At 36.6% G+C, this 23,203-nt stretch overlaps 1 protein-coding gene across 1 annotated transcript in view; it reads right to left on the bottom strand.

Moving 5' to 3' along the window:
* LOC109730340 (uncharacterized) overlaps nt 1-23,203 on the bottom strand; it is a 140,139-nt gene that overhangs the window by 6,130 nt on the left and 110,806 nt on the right. The window lies entirely within an intron of this gene.

Genomic DNA, 23,203 nt, shown 5'->3' with positions numbered 1-23,203 from the left:
AACATACTTTCTGCTTCTTACACTCAGCCACACACTCCCAATCTCTTCTTAGGTGTATATTTTCAAGGCCAGAGCTTCCATATAGTCTCATTATTGATTTCTGAAAGGGGTCTTTTATGCCCTGCTCTGGTAATAGGTCTTTGGTGCAATAGTGAGACAGTTCTGAAAGAAATGAAAATAACAAAGTATCTCACTAACCAGACTCAGGTTAATATACTTCACAATTTGAATATATAAAACTATACAAAGCACGTTAGCAAGAAAGCACAATAGAATACCATGGTCTTATTTCCATCATAGATGTATGACCTTAAAAACATACTTACAACCATGATTCTTTTACAAATCATAACTGCTAATAGTTCATAGCACCCCAACTGAGAAAAACACCAAGAACCACAGGAAGGGATGGAAACTTTGTTGCATTTACCCACCAAAGCCCTTCCTCCATGCTGACACTGAGTTATCACTTTAGTAGTAAAATCCCATCTCCTTGATTCCCTTTCAAAAGAGAATGAAACTATGGGCACATGTCCACACATGTGTTTTTTGTGGCCTTTCCAAAGGCTGGTTTCCACCTCCCTTGACAACCACATAACTCTCTGAGAAAAATATCCACATATTAAGAATAAAATTCTGGAATATCATAATGATGTTGGGCAAAATATTTAATTATGCTATAAAATTTGAAAGGCAAAATAAAAAAAGATCACTGCCATGTGTTAATTTCTATACTATATTAAAAGATATAATTATTGACATTGATATCATAAAGGTGAGGGCAGATGTAAAGATTAAAAAATTTTATATGCAACTGAAGTAGTTATTCATTTAACATAAGTAGTAAGTTCAAAGATTTTAAGTAGTTCTTACAGTGAACATCAGAAAAAATGTTTATAGAGATAAAAGAAAGCTAGGCAAAGAAACAAAATATGTCACTAAAAATCAGTGAGGCACAATGCAGGACAGTAGGAGAGAAAGAAAGAAAAGACAGTGACAAAAGTTATATAAAACAATTAACATAAGAGAAATTGTAAGTCCTTCCTTTGAGAAAATTACATAAATTTTATGTACTAGTGTTTCCAGTCAGAGGCACAGTTAAATAAAGAGTTAAAAAAAATCCAACTATATTCTATCTAAAGCGACTTGACTTAATTCCTGGTGAGAACAATAGACTACAACTGGCAGGATATAGCAAGATATATCAGAAAAACATTTAGCATCTAAGAGCAGTGGAGTTCAAAATTATATTAGGCACATTATTTTGAAGTAAAAAACGTTATAATTTTTAAAATATACTTTAAGTCAAAACTGTCACAAGAGAAAAAAAGGCAATATATATAAAAAGTGGTCATTCATGGAGGGCCTATGAAAATAATACATTTATATGATATCTATCTTTATCTCTCATCAAGGTTATCAAATATATTTTTAAAAAGCATTGACAGAAATGAAGCAAGAAATGGACAACAAAGTAATACAATACTTTGATATTCTATTCCACTTTCAATAATAATAAAACCAGTCAATTATTAATAAGAAAACAAAAGATTTGAAAACACTACAGAGCAATTAGACCTAACAGATATATTGGAAACACTCTACAGAATAATAGTAGAATACACAATCTCCTTGATAGCTCATAAAACGTTCTTCCTAAAAAACTACCTGTTCAGCCACAAGTCTTAACCAATTTTAGAAAATTGAAATTTTACTCACTTTAATTTTTGACTAGAATGGAATGAAACTGAAAATAAATAATAGAAGAAACACAGAAAAAATTACAAATATAGGAAAATAAACAACACACTCTTGAATATGTTCTTCTTCAACGGAAGAAGACCTAATGTTGTGAAGATATCCAGATTGATCTACAGATTAAATGCAATTCTTTCAAATTCTCAATTTCAGTTTTTGAATAATAGAAACAGCAAACTTTTCCTTCAGAAGTTTCATTAAATGTAAATGGTTTAGTCTCTCAAATGAAAAATAAGATGAATGTATGTATAAAAACAAACAGAACTCTACAATATGCCACCTACAAAATCCTTCCTTTAAAAGCTCTAAAAAGTCAAATGGTTGAAAGTAATGTAAAAAACACTACATAAATAATAGGAAGGGGATATTGTGGCCATAATTAAAGAAAATACACTTTAAGTCAAAAACCATCAGAAGAGACAAAGACTTTTATAATGACAAAATCGGTCATTTAGGAGAAATCTATAGCACAGAACACACATAGACAGATGATATACATGTAATGTACACATTTTAGGTTAGATATTTTTTAAATATATATTATATATCAGGGCTTTGCATGATATATGATTATTTCAATGATGAATATATAAGGCTTTGCCTCATGTATATGATTTCAATGATGAATACAAAAATTTGACAGAAGATAAATAAGAAAACAGATAATGGGAAAGACATTATAGACTAGTTAGATGTAAAAGACATTTAAAGAGGTCTGCAGTCAAAAGCAGCAGAATACACTATGGTTTCAATCATACATGGTAAATGCTATTAGGACACTTAAGTCTTATCAAGTTGAAGAACCCTAAAATCATACAACATATATTTTTTGACAAAATTGAAGTGGAACTAGAAATCAAAAGCACAATATAAACTGGCTAATACAAAAATATGTCAAAATTAAACACATTCTTTAATGCATTCATGCTCAATGGTCAGATGATTTAAAATTGTTAAGATCCTGACACTGTTTTAGTAGATGTAACATGAAATGCATAATAATGAAAAAGGAAGAGAAGAAAAATGGGATTGTATCACACTTCAAATTTTTTTGCAGAAAGGAAAAACTTAGTAGAGTAAAAATGCCTCCTTTTAAATGGGTAAAAATAGATGCAAATCAAATATTTGATTGAAGTTAACATGGTGAATAAGTAAAAAATGATTAAAATTCAAAAACAATGGTGAATAGTTTGACTAATAAATGGACAATAGATTGTTCTGGCATTTCTGCAAGGAAGATATACTAATGGACAAACATAATTTGAAAGCATCCTAAAAATTATTAAACTATAGAGAAATCAAAACAATATCACAATGATTTACCATCTCACATGCATTACATTGAGAACTTAAAAATAAATAAAAGCCTATGCAAATACATACATATGGTGAGAATGTATAGAAAGGGAAATGCTGCCATGTTATTCTGAGCCTTTGATTCTAAAAATTACAAAAACATTGAAATAGAACAGATCACAAATTTAAAATATATAAGGAATCAAAATCAGCTCTATGGTGGGTAAAGAAGGATGCACTTGTTTTTCCCCCAAAGAACAAAAAAATTTGACAGCCATCCATGGAAAATTACAATTATCTGAATTTGGGGACTTAAATGGAAGGTCATTAAACTCTAGTGGAACCATAGATCTGGGAGGGTGATTTAGAATATTCAGGCTCTCATCCAGCTGACAAACTTAAGGACCCATTGTCCTGAATACAGACTGCAACATGGATCAACCATCTTAGATATGCAGTCTCCAATGGTTCCCTGTGACAAAGTTGGAGTGGTGTTTCTCATCCAGAGACTTTGGGAGAGACACAGCCATCTGCAGCCATGGAGGCAGACTTGAATAACTTGGTCTTGCTATCATCTGTAAAGCAGAACTGTGACTCTGTTACAGCAGTCTGAACTATAGTCCATGTCCAGTTCTTTCAGTGCATAGATCCACACAGCGACCTGCAGGGACTCTTCCAAGGTACTCGTTGGGAGCCACACTCAGCCACACATATAGTATCAGCCCTAAAATATGCAGACTGAAATGCACAACCATACCCTAGTATGTGGCATACACATCCTAATCCTGAAGGCAACCAGTTTACCCAGAAACAAGAGAGGATTGGAAACTATCCAAGCCCTTTGGAACTGGCCCACCAGATGCAGACTCCACTGCAGAGCAAGGGGCAGCCTTGTGACCTAGCTACAGAAACTCTTCATTGTAAACCCAGTGGAGATTCCTTTAGCCCAAATACTCAAAAGAAAAAAATCTTTACCTTCCAAAACCAGTTTATAAAATCTGGGAAAGCTATTTAATCCTTCATATGCACAGATACCAATATAAGGTTAATATGTAACCTCTCTTAATGCTTCTATTTTATCAAATTACTACAAGACCTAAGCAGAAAAATTAGGCAATAACATGACCAGATCCACTCAAATTAGAAAGGAAAAAATAAAAATAACACTATTTGCAGATGACATTATCATATATATGAAGAACAATAAAGAAGATAGGAAGAAAGCTTTAAAAGTAATAAAACCCCCACTTAAGTCACGGGATGTAAAATTTACATACAGATATCAGTTTCTTTTCTATACACCAATAAAGTACACAATAAAAAAGGAAAATACTCTCATGTACAATACCATCAAGATAATAGATTTCTGAGAAAAAAAAATTAACATTTGGTTAAAAAAACCTCTTACACTGACTACTCTATGATATTAATAAAAGAAATTGAAGATGACATGAGGAAATAGAAATATATTATCCAAAAGAATGTATACATGCAATGCACTCCCTATCAAAATTCCAGGGGCATTACTTGACAGTATTAACCAAAAATTCTAATATTTATATGATCTCACAAACACCATTGATGAACCCTATACATAATTAGAAAGAAGAAAAAAGGTTCCAGCATCACACTTTCAGATTTCAAAATAAATTTTAAGGTGGGAGTAATAAAAACAGCTAAATATGTGCCTAAAATCCAACACAAATAACAATGGGAGAGAATGGAGAACTCAGAAATAAACCAAAACATATAAGGTCAAGTAACATTTATGTGGGCACTAGTAATGCACAATGCAGAAAGTATGGCTCTTCAATGCTTGGTGCTTGAAAACTGGATGCCCAAAAACTAATGAATAAAAGCAGACTATTTTTTTCTTATATGACACCCAAAATGTAACTCCATATGTAATAAAGATTTAAATGGAAGATATAAAACTGTAATGTATCTTAGAAAAATTGTATAAAGAAAAGGAGAAATATGAGAAAACCTTGACCTAAGACTTGCAATTATCTTTTTTTTGGATATGACACAATAAGCACTGGAACAAAATATGAACAATTTTGGCTGCATCAAACTTAAAATCCTCCGCACAGCAAGGAAAAAAACAAAATAAGAAAATATATAGGATGGGAGAAAATATTTTCAATGTTTTTATTGTATAAAATGTTAACAACCAAAATATATAGGAAACTCATATTTTTCAAATGCAAAACAATGTCATCACCCACTTAAAAATAAGCAAAAGTTTATGTAGATTATTTTCAAAGAAAACATACCAGTTTTCAACAGGAAACATGAAGAGTAACACAGCATAACCAAAACATCATGTAAACACAAATGAAAACTATGATAAGGGATCACCGCACAAGTGTTAAATGGCTAATGTTTGAAACAAGAGACATAACATGTGAGGACAAGAGTGTGCAGGAAATCAATCCCTATAGACTGTTACTGATTGTAAATGGATAGTGTCGTCATAGAGATTTGTTAAAAATATAAATAACACAACTGCCTTATCATTCACCAATTCTACCTATAACCATGTAATATCAGTATCTGAAGAAGATTTTGCACCCCATATATATCGCACCATTATGCACATTTTCAAAGAAAATGGAAACAAACTAAATGCCTGCTTTGATGAATAGATTAAAAAATGACTGCACAAACACATACCATATAATATTACTAAGCCATGAAAATGATAAATATCCTGCCATTTCAACAACATAGATGGACATAGTAGGCATTATGCTAAGTAAAATCAGCCATTCCCAGAAAGATAAATACTGCTATGGATAATTATTTTTAAAAAGTTGAATTTACAAAAATAAAGAGTACAACAGTGGTTTCCAGGGTGTAGAGTCAGGAAAAATGAGGAGATGTTTAAGAGTAAAATCTTTTAGTTATAAGATGAATAGATCTTGGAGATCTATTGTATGGCAACATGATTAGGGTTATTAATAATGTTTTATATGCTTAAAATTTGTTAAGACCATAGACCTCTCTATTAATAAATTTTCTCAGTATAATTAAATGGTAAATATGTGAGATGATGGAATAGTTTATGCCCTTTATTATATTGTTTTACTATTTATACACACATCTGATCACTACAGTGTGTACAATAAATATATACAGTTATACAATTCTTATTTGTGGAAACTTCCACCCATTAAACATCCCATACACAGAAACATATGCACACATACACACATATGAATGGCACAATTCTGATGCTACTAAACGGGGAAATTATGGAATATAAGTTATCAAAATAGTGTGAATCAATTGGGAATATAAATATATTCATGTATGTGAAGCACTGAATGAGACAGATTATTTTGGAATTCTATAGGGTGAGAGTGCAAAATATAGTATATTATAGTTTTGGTATTTGGCTATAATAAAGTTGAAAATTTACTCTTACTTATACTAGAAAAAGATTACTTAGAAGTGAAATAACATTAGATTTTCTTACATTTAGGCAGAGGCTATGCATTTGTACAAAGTTAGTGAGCCTCACTTTCTGTAGACTTGCCTCTGAAAACTTAGAATTGGAAATCATGATGCAGAAAATATGACTATCTTTCCCTAGGGTTTCTGGTATTACAGAAACAAATCCAAATATCTCCACTATTCCCCTTTACACATTTCAGAAATCATGCATCAAAAGGAACTTAAAACAGGGAGCTGGGCATGGAGGATCACACATATAATCCCAGCACTTTTGGAGGCCAAGCAAGAGGATCACTTGAGGCCAGGAATTTATACCAGCCCTAGCAACATAAGGAGATTCCATTTTTACCAGATAATAATAATAATGAAAAATAATGGCTGCCAATGGTAGCTCATGCCCATAGTTCTAGCTACTTGGAAGACAGAGGTTTTAGGATCCCTGGAGCCCAGATGTTTGAGTTTGCAGTGAGCTATGATCAGCCACTGTACTCAAGAAATGGCAGGAGAGCAAAACCCTGTCAAAGGATGGTTTAATGTAGTGGTCTTCAAAATATGCACAGATACTCCCATAACTCATAAACTCTTCCTTCACAGACAGTCCCATCTATTAGTAATGCTAATAGATAATGTAGTCCCTTATAAGCTATCACAAGAAGTATGGCTCTCACTGACTTCTAAGGATGATCACTTCATGTGTAGAATTCTTACAGAGTTAAAGAGCGTGGGACAAAAGATGTCCTTCTGGAAGATAAAGAGCACCTTACACAGGCTTCTAAAAATCATTTCCAACTGAACAGAATATTCCAAGCCACTTTTTAATATCTGCCTTCCTCTTTGAGATATACCTCTCTAACATTTGTTATGTGCTTCACTGAATCTCACCCTACCTGGATATTTAACTGTTGTTTCCTCTTTCTTCATAATCCAGGGCTCTATCCTTTGCTCCAGACATGCAATCAGCTCTGGCTTTGAGACAGCAAGACCTGTTTCATTAGAAAAATTTTACATGACTCTTACTGAAGACTTTCCAATTACTAATGCAGTATTATCCTTAGTAAACACAACATTACAGAAGATTCCATAAAATTCCTTTGCAACATATTGTTTTCTCACAGACCCTGTAGAATGATCAAAAATTATTTCTACTTTATGACTAGAGCACCAATTCCCACTAGCACTAAATAAATAAAGGTGGAAATTCTATTCTAAGGTGCAGGCAACAATTATATACCGTGATTTCAAGTGTAACTACTAATCTAGTGTGAAATATACATATCAGTCCAAGAAAGGGTAAGGTTCAACATAACATGAGACATCTAATGATTTTATTTTACACAACAACAATCTTCAAATTTTCTGTAAAAGCATGGATATAAAATTCATTCATGTAAAGTAGATACTTTTAAGGAACTATATACAAAATATACTAATGGCCTTAATGTGGAATAGGAATTCTGTACTTAAGTGATCCTCACCAAGTGAGACCAGGTTTCCATAGTTCTCCAACATCACATCCCTATACAAATTCCTCTGAGCATCGTCAAGGCATGCCCACTCTTCTGGAGAGAATTCTACAGCCACATCCTGAAATGTCACCATCTCCTGTAAAATGACACATATTTCCCAAGTGGCCATAGAGAGAGTTATTCATTTGACTACAAGGAAAATAAGTTATGAGAACTTTTTCTGACATATGAGTGAATAGAATTATCCAATGTGATATTTTTGAGCATATTGATATTCTTGAACATATTCTCTTATTCACAGGAATGAGGATCAGAAAAGATGTATGAAACTGTGTGCATATGATTCTGCTTTAGATGATAAAGTATTTAATACAAAATTAAAGGCCTCAGTACAGTAATATAAATTTATAGGTGTTATATTTACATCATAGCAGTAAATTGTGCATATTTCTCACATAGGGAAACATAGAGATTTAGAAAGTATCACATAATTTTGATCAGTACAATAAAGACCTGGAGATTTCTTTTTTTAAATGCAGGCTCTGATTCAGTAGATCTGGGGTGTAGTCTGAATCTCTGCCTGTCACATAATACAACTACTGATAACAATGCTACTTGCCTAAGGAGGGTATATTGTCAATATCCAATAAGTGGTAGACTTTGAATTTATCTCAGTTCATCTGAACAGAACACAGATAATAGCCTTCATTTTTCAAAGCAATGTATAAGAATAAATTAGAGCTTCTGGATTTAATGTGATGTCTCATGCACATCAGTCAGTAAATCTCCACAAGACTCTTAACAATAAAGAAAAAAAAACAATTAACTTTATATTGGATGAATCTGTCAGAGAGCATCTTAAGCAAGTGAATGAAATTAACATAACTTTAGCTGCACAAATTGGTGTTAGGCATCGTTGCAAAGAGGAGGACACAAATCACTGCTGGGATGGTAGTGGCCAACAATATGTAACCATGAAGAATCATCAATTTATGCAAATTTCAGATACAGATATTTCCTATATTTTGTTATCTTTAATAATGTATGTAAATACTTTAGCATCATACAGAGCAAGTCTTCTATTTTCTCTTTTCTCCATAATTATTCTTTTCAATCAATGCTATCCTCTTTCTAAATTGTCCTAATGATATTTTATGTAGAGCTAATGAAGCATCCAGATCAAACATTGAGAGTACATGTTTCTCTTCCTCACTGAAATCCAAAGACTCTATCCCATCCTTAGGACGAATCTCAGACATTCACACTATTCCATCTTGACCTGTCACAATGGGAACATTTTCAATATTACATGTCATACAGTTCTTATGAAACTTGGTTATTGTCGTAAGAAGCTTGTGGGAGAGAATATAGAGCAGGTTCTGTTATATAGGGAGGAAGGATTTTCCAGAGCTCCTTGACTATCATAAAAATAAAGAAAAACATGTAGTTACAAAACTTTTTAGGCATGTACATCAGAAGTAAAGAAGTAAATTTTACAAGTTCAAAAAACTAAAGTTCTACATGACTTTCTAGGAGAAAGAGTAGACATAACCCCTAAATTAGGACACACTTACCTGAAAACCAGCCATTTCTTCTTCCTCTTCTCCTACTCTGAAATTACTTTTTGAGGTGAGATTGTGTAGAACAATCATAATTAAATCTTCAGACTACGCTTAAAGGAGTCAGCACAATTTTTTCCCTTGTTTCCACAATATTCACAAGCAGGAGGAACATAAAATGCAGAAAGGCTAGACTCACTTGTTCTTAGACAGAAAAAAGATTCAGCTATGATCAGCTCCTTTATGGAGACCAAAAAGTGAGGGTCTTCTGTCTTTTCTTCTGGTTACCTCCCCCTGCTACAGGTGGCAGGAGATTCTGCTACAGGAATGGGAATCTGTACCAAACTGATCTGCCTCTACCAAACCCAAGAGAGCAGAACCTGTGACTTCCCTCTAGAACAAAGGCTAAACTCAATTCACATGAATATATGCAGAAGTCCTAATGCTTGACGCTGGTATCAAATTAGAATTCTGTGGGGCACAATTAAAACCACATGGATGTTCCCACCTAGCCCAACAGGCAGGTGATGGTGTTTCTTCAATCTAGCCAGGTTATCCTAACTGAAACCTGGGCTGAGAGGTAATTACCTTAAAATTGTCTCTGAAACATCACTATGAATATAAACCATGTGGTACTGTGGACCTCACTCTAAGAAATGTGGTCTGGTGGTGTGGAAGGGGTACATTAATTGGGTTCTTTGACATATCCCCTTTTAGTGGTGATGTTGTTCAATCTAGATCCATTATTATTAGAACTCAGGTAGAGACAGCAAGCACAACATACATACTGCCTTTTGCCCTACACTCATCACAACATATACTTCGTTTCCAAAGTGAAGAGCAGCATAATGCAATGTCTACTGAGCATGTGCTATGTGCTCAGAAGTATAGTATGTTGCACTGTAAAGAAGCCTTTACATTGTGTGATTTAATCCTTGCTGTGCCAGAAAAGGTGAGTAGTAAGTGTCCAATAATTTACAGAAAAATTTAGATGTGGTGCCATCCTTTCTATTCCTCTAACACAATTATAATATGACATTAAACAAGACATTATAATGCAAGACATTATAAGACATTATAATACGACATTACAGAAGATCTTGAAAATTGTCTACACTCACCCCAAAATGGTTTTTTCAAACTCAACTTACAAGTCCATGTTGATCTCTAACACTGCAGCATATGTCTCCCCTGAGTTTTTGGTACATCCCTATTCCAGATTATGTCCCTGTCTTGCGAATTCTAGGTTGAGGCAGGGCTAGTTTCCTTCCCTCTCTGTAAAAGCAAAGGATACACAACATGTGTATACAATGTATATACACTTGTGTATCCTTTGCTTTTACAGAGAGGGAAGGAAAACAGGAAGAGGAATTCCTCTTTGGAACCTGTCTAATGCATCTTGAGGAACCTTAGACCTTTCATTGAGAATTCAGATCTGCAGATTTAGGTCTCTAAAGAGGCATGGATTCAGTAGCACTCATGCACACTTCCTGGCATTTGGGCAAAACAGAAAGCAGAAAGGGAGTTTATGTGTCACACACAGTGCACAGTAACTTGTTCCCACTTCTGTCTGAGCCCCATGGTCTCTGAATCCATTTCAGTTCTAAAGATGTGAGATGCATTTAGAGAAAGGATAGAACTACTGATTTTTATCCTATGAGGGGGTATTCACAGGAATCTGGTCTAAGTATGCTCCAGAAGGACAGTAGGCACCAAAGAGGCCTAGAGAACTTACTGTGTGCAGATGTGGGGACAGTGAAGGTCTGTGCTGCAGACTTGCTGGTTACAGACTGGAAGCTCAAGAAGGAATCTAGTGTTCAAAGCCCTTCTAATTTAGAAGTGGTGGGCACATTTTATGTTTATGTTGCATTTTTAATTCTGAAAAGTGTTCAGGAAATATTAAAAGTCTCCAACTAAGAAAACCTCTCCACAAAGATAAAAGAGAATTGAAAGAAAACTCTTTTATTACTCAATTAAAGCAGAATGTGATATGCACAGTTCCAATCCACTGAGACATTTCAAAGGCACACACAAAGTTGCTACTGTACATAGCTAAGCAAATCCTAACATTTACATACATGTTATCTAGATAAATAATAATTTTCTGTGAAGAAAGAAGACTGGACAGTCCTATTTGTCATAAACGGTGCACCCTAAACTTACTTGGTTTTCAGTGAGACTTTCTTTTTTTGGTAATTGGTTAAATTCAAATAAAATACATGCGTCTGAAGTCAATGCAGGAGGAGATAATTTTGCAACTTAAATCTAGATGCTCACTGAAGATAGGATCACATCTTCCTATGGAAATTGTGGGATAGGGACCTAACTTCCTTGATGTTTTATTTCAAAGAGATGTTTTTCAGTTTCAGAAAAATCATTTGTTATAATAAAAAAAAACTTTTAAAAACCTTCAAAAGGATATACATATCTTAAGCAAATAGTTTGGATCTCTGGCTCTTCTCGGGACAATGGTGCCCTGTTTTGGTACTGTTTCCAGCAATTGCTCCACCTGGCGAGATGGATAAGGCTGCCATTGGATTTCAGTGCTGCTCCATCCTTAATTCTACCCTGAGTCACTTCTACACCTGAGGATGGAGGGAATGCTTTATCAATCTAGCGTTTCCCTAGCCAAGGCTTAATAAGATTTACAATGTGACCTAGGGTGTGCTAAGGGTAATTAATATGTCATTACCTTTAATCTGCATTGCAGTTCACCCTCCCCCATGGGGTTTCTTAGAGGGAGCTCCTATAGTTTGATGAAATTTTCAGGACACCTGTTGATTATTTGATAAGAACCTACACCTCCGATGATACAAATTCTGATGAAATAAAATTAATGAGTGTGTTACAATTTTAAAGTAAAAAAATAAAAACCACACAAGAGCCTGCCAACTCATGAGTGGATTATTAATATTTGGTATATGTTTACAATGAAATATTAATCAATTTTAAGAAATGACAGTGAGCTAACACTGCTTATATTTTCCTGGATTGAGTGAGCCCATTATCTGAAGTGAAGTGACACAAGATCAGAAGAATGGGCTCCACATGTACTCGCCATCAAACTGGTACTGACTGATTAACACAATAGTGCTCAGATGGTGGTGGTGTTCACCAGGGGTTTGGGGTAGACCCACATCTGAGGGATGCCTTGATCACCATGGAAGGGAAGGGTATACCTCTAACCCTTGCTAGGGAGAGGCAAAGTTATAAAATGTGACTGAAATGTGTGTTCTTCATATTTCAGAAATAAAAATAATAATAAAAACCATACTTCTTTCCTAAACTTAAAAAAATACCAATATTTTGGTATTTATAAATATACCATAAATATACCATAAATATAAATTTATATAAAGTATAAATATACAACTTTATAAAAATACCAATTATTGACTCACAAAGCAAATATAAATGTCAATCAAGCAATGATTTCAAAGTACCTTAAGCAAAAAAGTCAAGTTTATTTAAAAATTATAAACATATCAACAAATTTTGATTTAGTAATCTCATGCCTGGAAGTTAGGGTTAGGGTGAATTTAGGGAAAATTATAATTTAGGAAAAATTATACATTAAAAATATAAATAGCCAGGCGCGGTGGCTCACGCCTGTAATCCTAGCACTCTGGGAGGCTGAGGCGGGCAGATTGCTCAAGGTCAGGAGTTCAAAACCAGCCTGAGCGAGACCCCGTCTCTACCATAAAAATAGAAAGAAATTAATTGGCCAACTAATATATATAATATAAAAATCAGCCGGGCATGGTGGCGCATGCCTGTAGTCCCAGCTACTCGGGAGGCTGAGGCAGGAGGATTGCTTGAGCCCAGGAGTTTGAGGTTGCTGTGAGCTAGGCTGACGCCACGGCACTCACTCTAGCCTAGGCAAGAAAGCGAGACTCTGTCTCAAAAAAAAAAAAGTAAAAATAAAAAAATAAAAATAAATAAAAATATAAATTATTATATTGTCTCTAATGGTAGGATTAGAAGATTACTACATTTTAATAGAGATAATTATGTAAGGATACCATGGTTCTTCTATTTAGAGGTGTATGAATTTAACAAACTGCACAAACTGATACTTTGTACCCTTTGATTTTGTCTTTCTCCATCCCACTCTCTGTTGTAACCACATTGCCCAGTATGAAATCAGTTTTCTTTGATTCCAAAGTGAGATCATACAGTATTTGTCTTTTTGTGCCTGGCTTACTTTACTTAGCATCATGTCCTCCTGTTCAAAACATATTGTCACAAATGACAGAATTTCATTCTGTTTGAAGGCTCATTGTGTAAATGCACCTCATTTTCTTCATCCATTCATGTGCTATTGGACACTTGTGCTTGTATTCTTGGGCTAGAATGAATATTGTTGTAATGGAATATGGAAGGATAGATATATCTTCTACATACTGGTTTTGCTTCAATTGAATATGCATCTAGACATGGGAGAGATGGATCATATGGTAATTCAGTGTTGAGAAATCTCTGTGCTATTTTCTACAATGGCTGTATTGAGAAAATAGATTTTTAAGACTCAGAGGGATAAGGATGATTAGGATTGAGGGATCAAATCTTATCTACTGGGTGAAACCTATATTCATTGAATGAATGACACACTAAATGTCCCGTATTTAGCACTATATAATTCATACATGCATAAAAGAAAAAAATACGACTGGTACCCCTCAATTTATTGAAATACAAATAAATTTGGCTGTTCCAATTTATATTCACAACAAAAATATGCAAGTGTTTCCTCTTCTCCAGATCCTCACCAGCACTTAGCATTCATCATATTGAGAACAGGCATTCTAATAGGTGTGAGGTAATAGCTCATTGTGGCTTTAGCTTTCATTGCCATGATGATTAGATATGTTGAGCATTTAGACATATATCTGTTGAAAATTCATTTCTATCTTTTGAGAAATTTCAAGTAGTTTTATCGTATCTTTTCCAAAGTATGCCTAGATACAATCATCACACTGTGTCCAACATATACATATACAATTTTTTGTGAATTAAAAACAAATATATAGCAAAATAAATAAATGACCAAATAAGATGATTGCACAGGAATAAGAAATGGATATTGGATATAGTACACAAATAAGCCACATTCCAAATATATCATATTGGAGTACAAAAACAAAAATCAATAAAAGGAAGACAATGACCAATTGACATATCAACTTTCAAGACAGGATCATTTCTTTCTGTCTATTATCTGTTCTTAAAATATCTGGCTTTATAGTTAAATTCATCTGAATATGTTGCTCTACATATGGTAAATCTCACATTTCAATGTATAGATTTCATTGTTTTAGATTTGGATTTTCAGTGGAAAGTTAAGCATTTCATATTCCCTATTTTCTGAGAACTCTCCTGGGGCCCCAAAGACATCCCGATTTGTCAGATTGTAGATGAGAGGGTTGAGCATTGGAATTAGGAAGGTGTAGATGACAGAGAGCACTTCTCCTGTTTATGGGAATGAGACTTTTGTAGAAGAGATCTGGTAATGGCAGCCACATAGAATAGAGACTCCAGGGGCGTGTGAAAGAAGTAAATGGCCAGGGTTTCCATGTGCCCCAGGCTTGCGACGGTCACCAGTTGAGTGTACAGTATAAATACATAGGAGGCCATAATAGCTAAGATAGGAGGGAAGAGAAAAATAACTCCATGGATAAAAAGACCCAATATATAGGTAATTGTCATCAGAGACTAGTTCAAATACAGCTGGGATCTCAGAAACAAAATGACGAGCTTCCCTGGATGTGAAGTAATGGAAATTCAGAGGGCAGAGCACATGGATCTGGGCATTGAGCACTGTGCTCAGCCAAGATGGAAGCACCAGGAGAACACAGAGAACATGGGGAATGTGGATGGGGTAGCACAATGGGTGACAGATGGCCATGTCTCAGTCCTAAGCCAAGACGGCCAGCATGTGACATTCTGCTGCCAACAGGGTGATGAGGAGGAGAGATGAATGCCATAGTCAGTGCAAGAGATGTGATGATTCCTAGGGAGAAACTTGAGGACCATTTGAGGAACAAACATGGACATATAGAACTGGTACATAAGGGATGGCTTGCTCATCAGAAAATATATAGGGCAGTGGAGAGGTGGGTAGGGCCGAATGAGAAGGATGACTGTGGTGTTTCCAGAAAGGACCAGGAGTTCTGGCATGGTGAGGACAAAAAGAAGCCAGGAATCCTGGGGGCTATGAAACAGGCCTAAAGGATGAAATCACCCCTTATGTCTGGTTGTTCTGCCATGCTTGTTCCTTATTTGTTAACTTTCAAGATAGATTGAAAGAGATATATTCACAATCTGTACATAATTACTCTAAATCAGAAGGCACTTTCCAGCACTTCAAATTCATTTTTGTCCTACCCTTCTTCTTTTAGTTTTAGTAAATAATTACATTTCCCTTTCACTAGGATTTACTAAGGAATCATAAAAGAGTTCTAGAATATGACACTTGACACATTGGAGGAGAGAGCATAATCACTGTTGCATTTGAACATGTACTTTTGAAATATTTTTTTCTTAATTAAAGTTCTAGAAATTGAAATCCTCTCACAATTACAGTAAACATTCTGAAGAACCATATACAATAATTTAGTTACACTAGACTAAGAGCTAGTTAGAACTAAATAGCAACATGTGTTTAAAGGCTACAGCTTATACCACTGCATGGATACTGAACATTTTCAGTATTGAAGAATGTTCTCTTGGATGCCAAGCAGACGCCAGCCATGGGATCACACTGTACTGGCCTATACATAAGACAAACCCACAGGGCAGCCAAACAAGTATAGCCAAAGAATGATCTACACTCAGGAGTGTACATGGTAACAGAAGAGCAAAATCTACATTCATCCATTCCGGTCATAATTCCTACTGCACTGGAGAAAAGGCTGGAAACAAAACAGAGAAGACTCCCAGGCTTTGTAAGCTTTCATTCTGTTTGTAGTGATGGGCACAAATATATAATGTCAGGTAAATGTAACTGTGATGGAGAGGAGTAAAGCAGGAATAGTGGAAGGAGAGTTGATGGTAAGGTGGGGTGTGGGTGTTGTGCCCCTAGGGAGATCCATTTGAGCAGGGGCCTGGATGAAAGTAGTTAGGTCACTGTGTGAGGATATGTGGGAAGAACCTGAGTGTGATCTTGGTGAGTTTTGGCTCAAGTGGTGCGATTTGTGTGGAGAATAGAAAGAAAGGTGCAGATGTCAGTAGAGAACAGGGTCCTTATACTATTTCTCTCAAACTCCTAGAGTAAAATACTTTGGGGCATGCACCCCTATAATTCATACATATACTCTTTATTTACTAGTATCAGTATATTAGCAAAGCATCATCACTACATTTAAGGATAAAAGTAAACATCTATACAAGTTCTAGTATTCTCTCACTTTACCCCAATGTATCATTTGCCTAAGGGACATTAATTGAGTGATTGTGCTTCCTTATAAAGTCTTAAAGTTGTCAGAAGGGATTAATTAAATTGGTTGAATGGACCAAATTTTTGCCACTCAGCATATAGCAAAACTTCTTCACAGCCAAAAGCTTCTATAAGTAATGCAAAAATTTCCATAAACAAGCCATTTGGAAAGAAGGCATATGGCATACTTATAAGTACCACTTTTGGGAAAATGAAGCTCCTCTACTTGGTATATAACTTTGAACGAGTTCTTTATGCTTACTGACTCTCACTTTCCTCATTTGTAAAATGGGAATTGGACTTAATTTTTTCCTGAATTTAGTGACTGGGGATCCTACAGAAAACCAGGTAAGTTATAAGTAAAGAAAACACACTATATTTTATCTCTGTAGTCAGGCTTCTATGGACTGTAGTTAATTAGGCACAGGAGTTGGAGAAGTAGTTCAGGAATAAAAAAAAGAACACAATGTTTTTATAGGTAAAGTAGTAGAAAATGGCATGGTGTAATTAGGAATTCCATTTCTCTGTAAATGGTGAGAGAGCATGGGTCATGTGTAGGATCCTTCAGCAGTGGCTGGTGCATAGTAGATACTTAAACATTTATGAAAATAACACAGGCGGAATGATGAAGGAGAGTATGGAAGGAAACTATCAGGAATTAGAGTCCAATTCAAAGGAGCTTCATATACTAATTATGAAAGCTCAGAGACTGTGGAGTGCTCTGAAGAATTTTGTGGACGGATTGATGTGTTAAAAATGGCTGTTTAGAATCCCTCTAGCTAGTAGTGGTGTAGGGGATGGGTTGGAGGAGCCAACTTTCAGGGGAAAAGCATAGTTGGAAAACCATCAGACGAGTCAAGGTGGCAGTGACTAGGGCCCTGCTGAGGCTTTGGCATTGAGGAAGGAGAGAGGTAGATTCAGGTAATATTAGAAGTGAGATGAAGTGCAGAATGGTATTTTTTACTGAGGTAAGAACATAGGAGTCAGGTAAGAGAAATATTAAGGAATTGATGGGATTTAAGCCTACTTACCACTGTGATATGGAATGAGACACCCCTTCCAAATTTACTATTTTTGAAGTCTATGAAAGAGGTTGGGGTGTGCAAAAAGACATCTTCTCTTTCAGTATCACCTGCAACCCCCATCCTCACCCCTGACTCCTCTTTCCTGGGGTGCCCTCCCCACTCTTGCCCATGGGACCAATCACCATGTCTCTCACTTTTGGAGGGCATTTCTGTAATGATGAGTATAGACATTTTGGGTTAGTAGCTCCTTGTAGTACCTTTCCCAAAAGATTGAGGTCTTTTTAATTTTTTTTTATTTCAGCATATTACAGGGGTAGAAATGTTTACATTATGTATATGGCCTTTGCCCCACATGAGTCAGAGCTTCCATTATGTTGATCCCCCAGACGGTGAGCACTGCAAGCATTAGGTGTGTATATACCCATCCCATCCTCCACCCTCTAAGCCACCTGACACAAGATCAATTTAGTTCTGATGAATATCATCTCAGATCACCTTCTCTCTCTGGTGTGCCATGGTGGCCTTGCCACTGCTTGATCCAGTCCAGGGCTCTCTCAGTACTCTCTGGCAGTTGGCCTGGTCCAGGGTCTTCTGCTGTCCTGAGACAAAAGCATTCCTGTGCTTCTCCTCTGCTGGAGTAGAGATCACTCAGGTCACCCATTTTCCTGTCTACACCCCTTCCACCATGTTCTCACCTCTCAGGATCTTATTTCATGCCCCACCCTCTTCTTGCTCCACTCACATGCTCTGGCTTCTGAGGCCCTGCCTTGTTACTAGAACTGCCCCTGAATGCTGCAAGGAAAGGGCTTGCTGTGTAGGGCAAACCCACAAGGTAATTGACATAATATTGCAACTCAGCTTGGATATCTATTTTCTAAAAAAAATATTTTGAAAGAGGTCTAAAACCTCTCCCAATTTTAAGCACATACATAGAATCAAAACCCTCTATGGGTTATCTGAATAAATGCAAAAATGGAAACAAAAATGGGGGTTCATGACTGAGAAAACTTTCTGGCCAATGTGGCTATAATCACCAATGTGATAATATAGAAAGAATAACCCTGTCCTATTCTAAACCACTTGGTGACTATATAGGTAATTTACAATTTGAAATTGTGGTAAAATGCACCCAATATATTATTTGCCATCTTACACATTGTTAGGTATGCAGTACAGTAGTGTTAAGTATAATCACACTATGTGAAAGAAATTTGCAGAACTTTTTTACACCCAGTAAACATAGCTCCATTTTTCCATTTGTTGAATCCCTGGCACCACCATTTTAATTTTCATTTCTATGAATTTTATTTTTCTAGATACTTTTTATAATATAGGTATTTTTAAAATACAAAAACAAAAGTACCTCCAGCAGAGAATAAAGCCACCCCTGGTTTTAGTAAGTACCTAAACACTGAGGTTAAGGTCTGTGATGTTCTCCACTGTATATTTTATTCATTCACTCATTCTTTCATTGAGGAAGGAATATATTCTACAATGTGTCTCGGAGTGAAAAACACAGTGTTGAACATATGAGTTCTGTAGACATTTCTGCAATTTTCAGAGTCCAGCAAGCTATATCTTCTACTAATATATATATATATATAACTGATATATATAACTGATTATATATATAACTGATATATATAACTGACATATATAACTGATATATATCAGTATATATATGTATATATATATATATATATATATATATATATATATATATGTAGATGGTATTAACAGGCCATTGTCACAAGATGGTTTTGTTCTCTAAAATTACCTTTTGTGCCAACAGTCTCAGCCAAAAGTTGCATTTTAAATGTCTGAGCAAATCTTTTGGGAATTTCTTAAGAGTTTTTTCAGCCACAAGGTGCTCCACTTGCTACATAAGGTGCCATTGGGGTGCGGTGGTGGGGAGCTGGTGCTGGGCTGCCTGGCTGAGCACAGCCACAGCCCGGGTGACTCAGCAGCCATGGCAGCGGTGGCACCATGATGTTTTTTTATGCTGGGCATAAAGCTGCTGGCATTTAGAATTAACATTATTAAAAGCCAATGTACTAATATCATATTTCTTAAATTAGAAGGACTAATCATTGCTTCCACCTGATATTTCTTGCAATTTAGCAATTAAATCTGTCCCGGCCCGCGGGACCTTCTGTTACTCGCGGGGGCGAGGGGGACCGTGCCTGAAAGAGATGAGCGAGAGAGAGAAACGAGACCAAGCAAATGGTTGTCAAGGTCTGCTTTACTTAGATTTTTGGTGGGTTTTATAAGCATACAAAAACAAGGAAGTCAAAACAAAAAATAGAGTAGTGATGATGAGGCTTGGGTCTGGGTTGATTAGCCCTAATCAGTGTCTTATCAGTATCTTGTTTTTGACTGATTACTCATCTCCAACCGGAACATTTGCAGTCAACACATCCTGGAGCATTCCGTGGTCAGCACGTCATGGACTGCATTCTTCTCGGAGCTATAGCTGGAATTTTCCAGGGCGAAGTTCGTGCGTAGGACAAGTCATAGGGGAGTTGAGGGTCTTTGAGGGTCCTTGCCTCTAACATAAATCTACATAAGTTTCATTAACATTTTGTTTAACATTTATTTAGGAAGATACAGCCTAAGAGAAGCTATCTTTTTCCACACTTTAATACAGCACTGTTGAATTTGAGAAATAGCCTGATCATCATAATTTAATTGTGCATTAATACTAAACCAAATTTCCTGACCCATAATTTGTGTCAGAAATTTGTATTGGTGGGTCTGTAGACCCATTTAGCTAGGGTTGCTGATGCATCTTTTCCCTGCCCCAAGTGGTGAACTATAAAAATTTAGGTGAAGATATAACTGTTGGAATAGAAGATTTCCAACCCAAGGAATTAACTTTTCTTTTTATTTTTATTTTTATTTTATTTATTTATTTTTTTATTAAAAACACATGCTCACCAGTAGGAATTAACTTTTCTAATTGAGCCAATTCTTTAAGTGAGCTGTTGGTGGAAATAGAGTTTGTGCTGGCTGTGCCAAGTGGCTCACACCTGTAATCCTAGAATTCTGGGAGGCCAAGCAGGAGCATCAATCAAGGTCAGGAGTTTGAAACCACCCTGAGCCAGAGTTAGACCATGTCTCTACTAAAAATTGAAAGTAATTAATCTGCCAAATAAAAATATATAGAAAAATTAGCAGGGCATTGTGGCAAACACCTGTAGTCCCAGCTACTAGGGAGGCTGAGACAGAAGGATTGCTTGAGCCCAAGAGTTTGAGGTTACTATGAGCTAGGATGATGCCATGGCACTCTAGCCAAGGCAACAGAGTAAGAATGCTGTTTTTATCATTCCATTTGTCAGTCCTAAGCAATAGAACTCTGATATTTACCAGCCGACATATAATCCAGGATAGAACATCAAAGGGGTTTTAATGCTTTTACTTAAAGCTAAAGACACCTGGACTTCCTGGTGCTGATGATCGTGTTATGGAAGAGACTGAAGAGGTATGTAGTGCTCACTGTCTCAACTCTGGTCACTGTGAGCATACAAAACAGGATTGCATCCAAAATCAGTAATGAAAATTTCAATCAAAAAGTGGTGATGGGGGGGGCGGAGCAAGATGGCGGACGAATAACACTGCCAGACAGAGCGTCTCTGCAGAAAAGACAGATTCTAGCAGAAATTAGAGGAAAGAAGCAAGAAGATGAGCATACAGCGAAAAAGGGCCGGAAGGAGGGGTACCTGAGACCCCGGCAGACTCCACGGGAGGAGGCTGCGGAGGAGAACTGGAGGCTGAGACCACTGGAGCAGCCCGGAGACCAGCAGCAAAGGTAGGTGGATTTGCTGTTTCCCCCCCCTGCATTCGGGACTGCTGGTGGGCTCCCCAGCAGGTGGAGAGACCTGCGGACACCAGCCCAGAGACCACCGCCGCCTGCCAACGGTGAGCCTGTAGCAGACGTGGCACCAGGTTCCCAACTTCCTCCGGGCATCTCCGTGTGCACAGACCCGAGCCGGGCAGAAGGCACCATATTGCCTCCTCCTCCTCTCGGCCGACCCTACCCGTGGCTGCCCAGAGAGACAATACAGCCACCAGCCGGAGGCACCTCCAGGGAATGGGACCTTCCCATTTGGGACCCTAAACCTGACTCCTGGGAACTCAGACTGTGAGCTCCCTACGGGCCCGCCCTCCCAGGTGCTGCTCTCACCGTGTTCCCAGGAGAAAGGTGCCGACAAATTGTAAACACACATGGATGTTCTGGGCCAATAGTTTCCAGATTATTAAATTTCACAGACTAGTGAAATTACAGGAAATACGAAATAAGGAGGTGGCCTGCGTTTGTTAGTATTTATTTTTCTTTTTTTTTTTTTAGTTCGGCATATTATGGGGGTACAGATTTTTAGGTTTCAATAAATGCTCATTCCCCCCCCAAAGTCTGAGTCTGCATTATGACCATCCCCCAGATGGTGCACATCTCACTCATTATGTATGTATATACCCGCCCCCCTCCCACCTGCCCAAAGCCCTATTACTGTAGTACCTATGTGTCCACTTAGGTGCTACTCAGTTAATACCAGTTTGCTGGAGAATATATCTGGTGCTTGTTTTTCCATTCTTGGGATACTTCAATTAGTAGTATGGGATCCAGCTCTAACCAGGAAAATATAAGATGTGCTATATCACCATTGTTTCTTAGAGCTGAATAGTACTCCATGGTATACATATACCACATTGTATTAATCCATTCTTGGATTGATGGGCACTTGGGCTGTTTCCACAGCCTTTTGATTATGAATTGTGCTGCTATAAACATTCGAGTGCAGGTGTCTTTTTTGTAGAGTGTCATTGGATCTTTTGGGTAGATGCCCAGCAATGGGATTGCTGGATCAAATGGTAGATTCACTTGTATCGCTTTAAGATATCTCCATATTGCTTTCCACAGAGGTTGAACTAGTTTGCAGTCCCACCAGCAGTGTAGGAGTATTCCTCTCTCTGCGCAACCATGCCAGCATTTATTGTTTGGAGATTTTTTGATAAAGGCCATTCTCACTGGGATTAAGTGATATCTCATTGTGGTTTTGATTTGCATTTCCCTGATGATTAGGGATGTTGAGCATTTTTTCATATGTTTGTTGGCCATTCTTCTGTCTTCTTTAGAAAAGTTTCTGTTCAAGTCCTTTGCCCACTTTTTAATGGGGTTATTTGATTTTTTTTTTTGAGACAGAGTCT

Source organism: Microcebus murinus, chromosome 31 (genome assembly GCF_040939455.1).
Source record: "Microcebus murinus isolate Inina chromosome 31, M.murinus_Inina_mat1.0, whole genome shotgun sequence".
NCBI lineage: Eukaryota > Metazoa > Chordata > Mammalia > Primates > Cheirogaleidae > Microcebus > Microcebus murinus.
The sequence above is the reverse complement of the archived record's forward strand: the minus strand, read 5'-3'. Positions and strand labels throughout refer to the sequence as shown.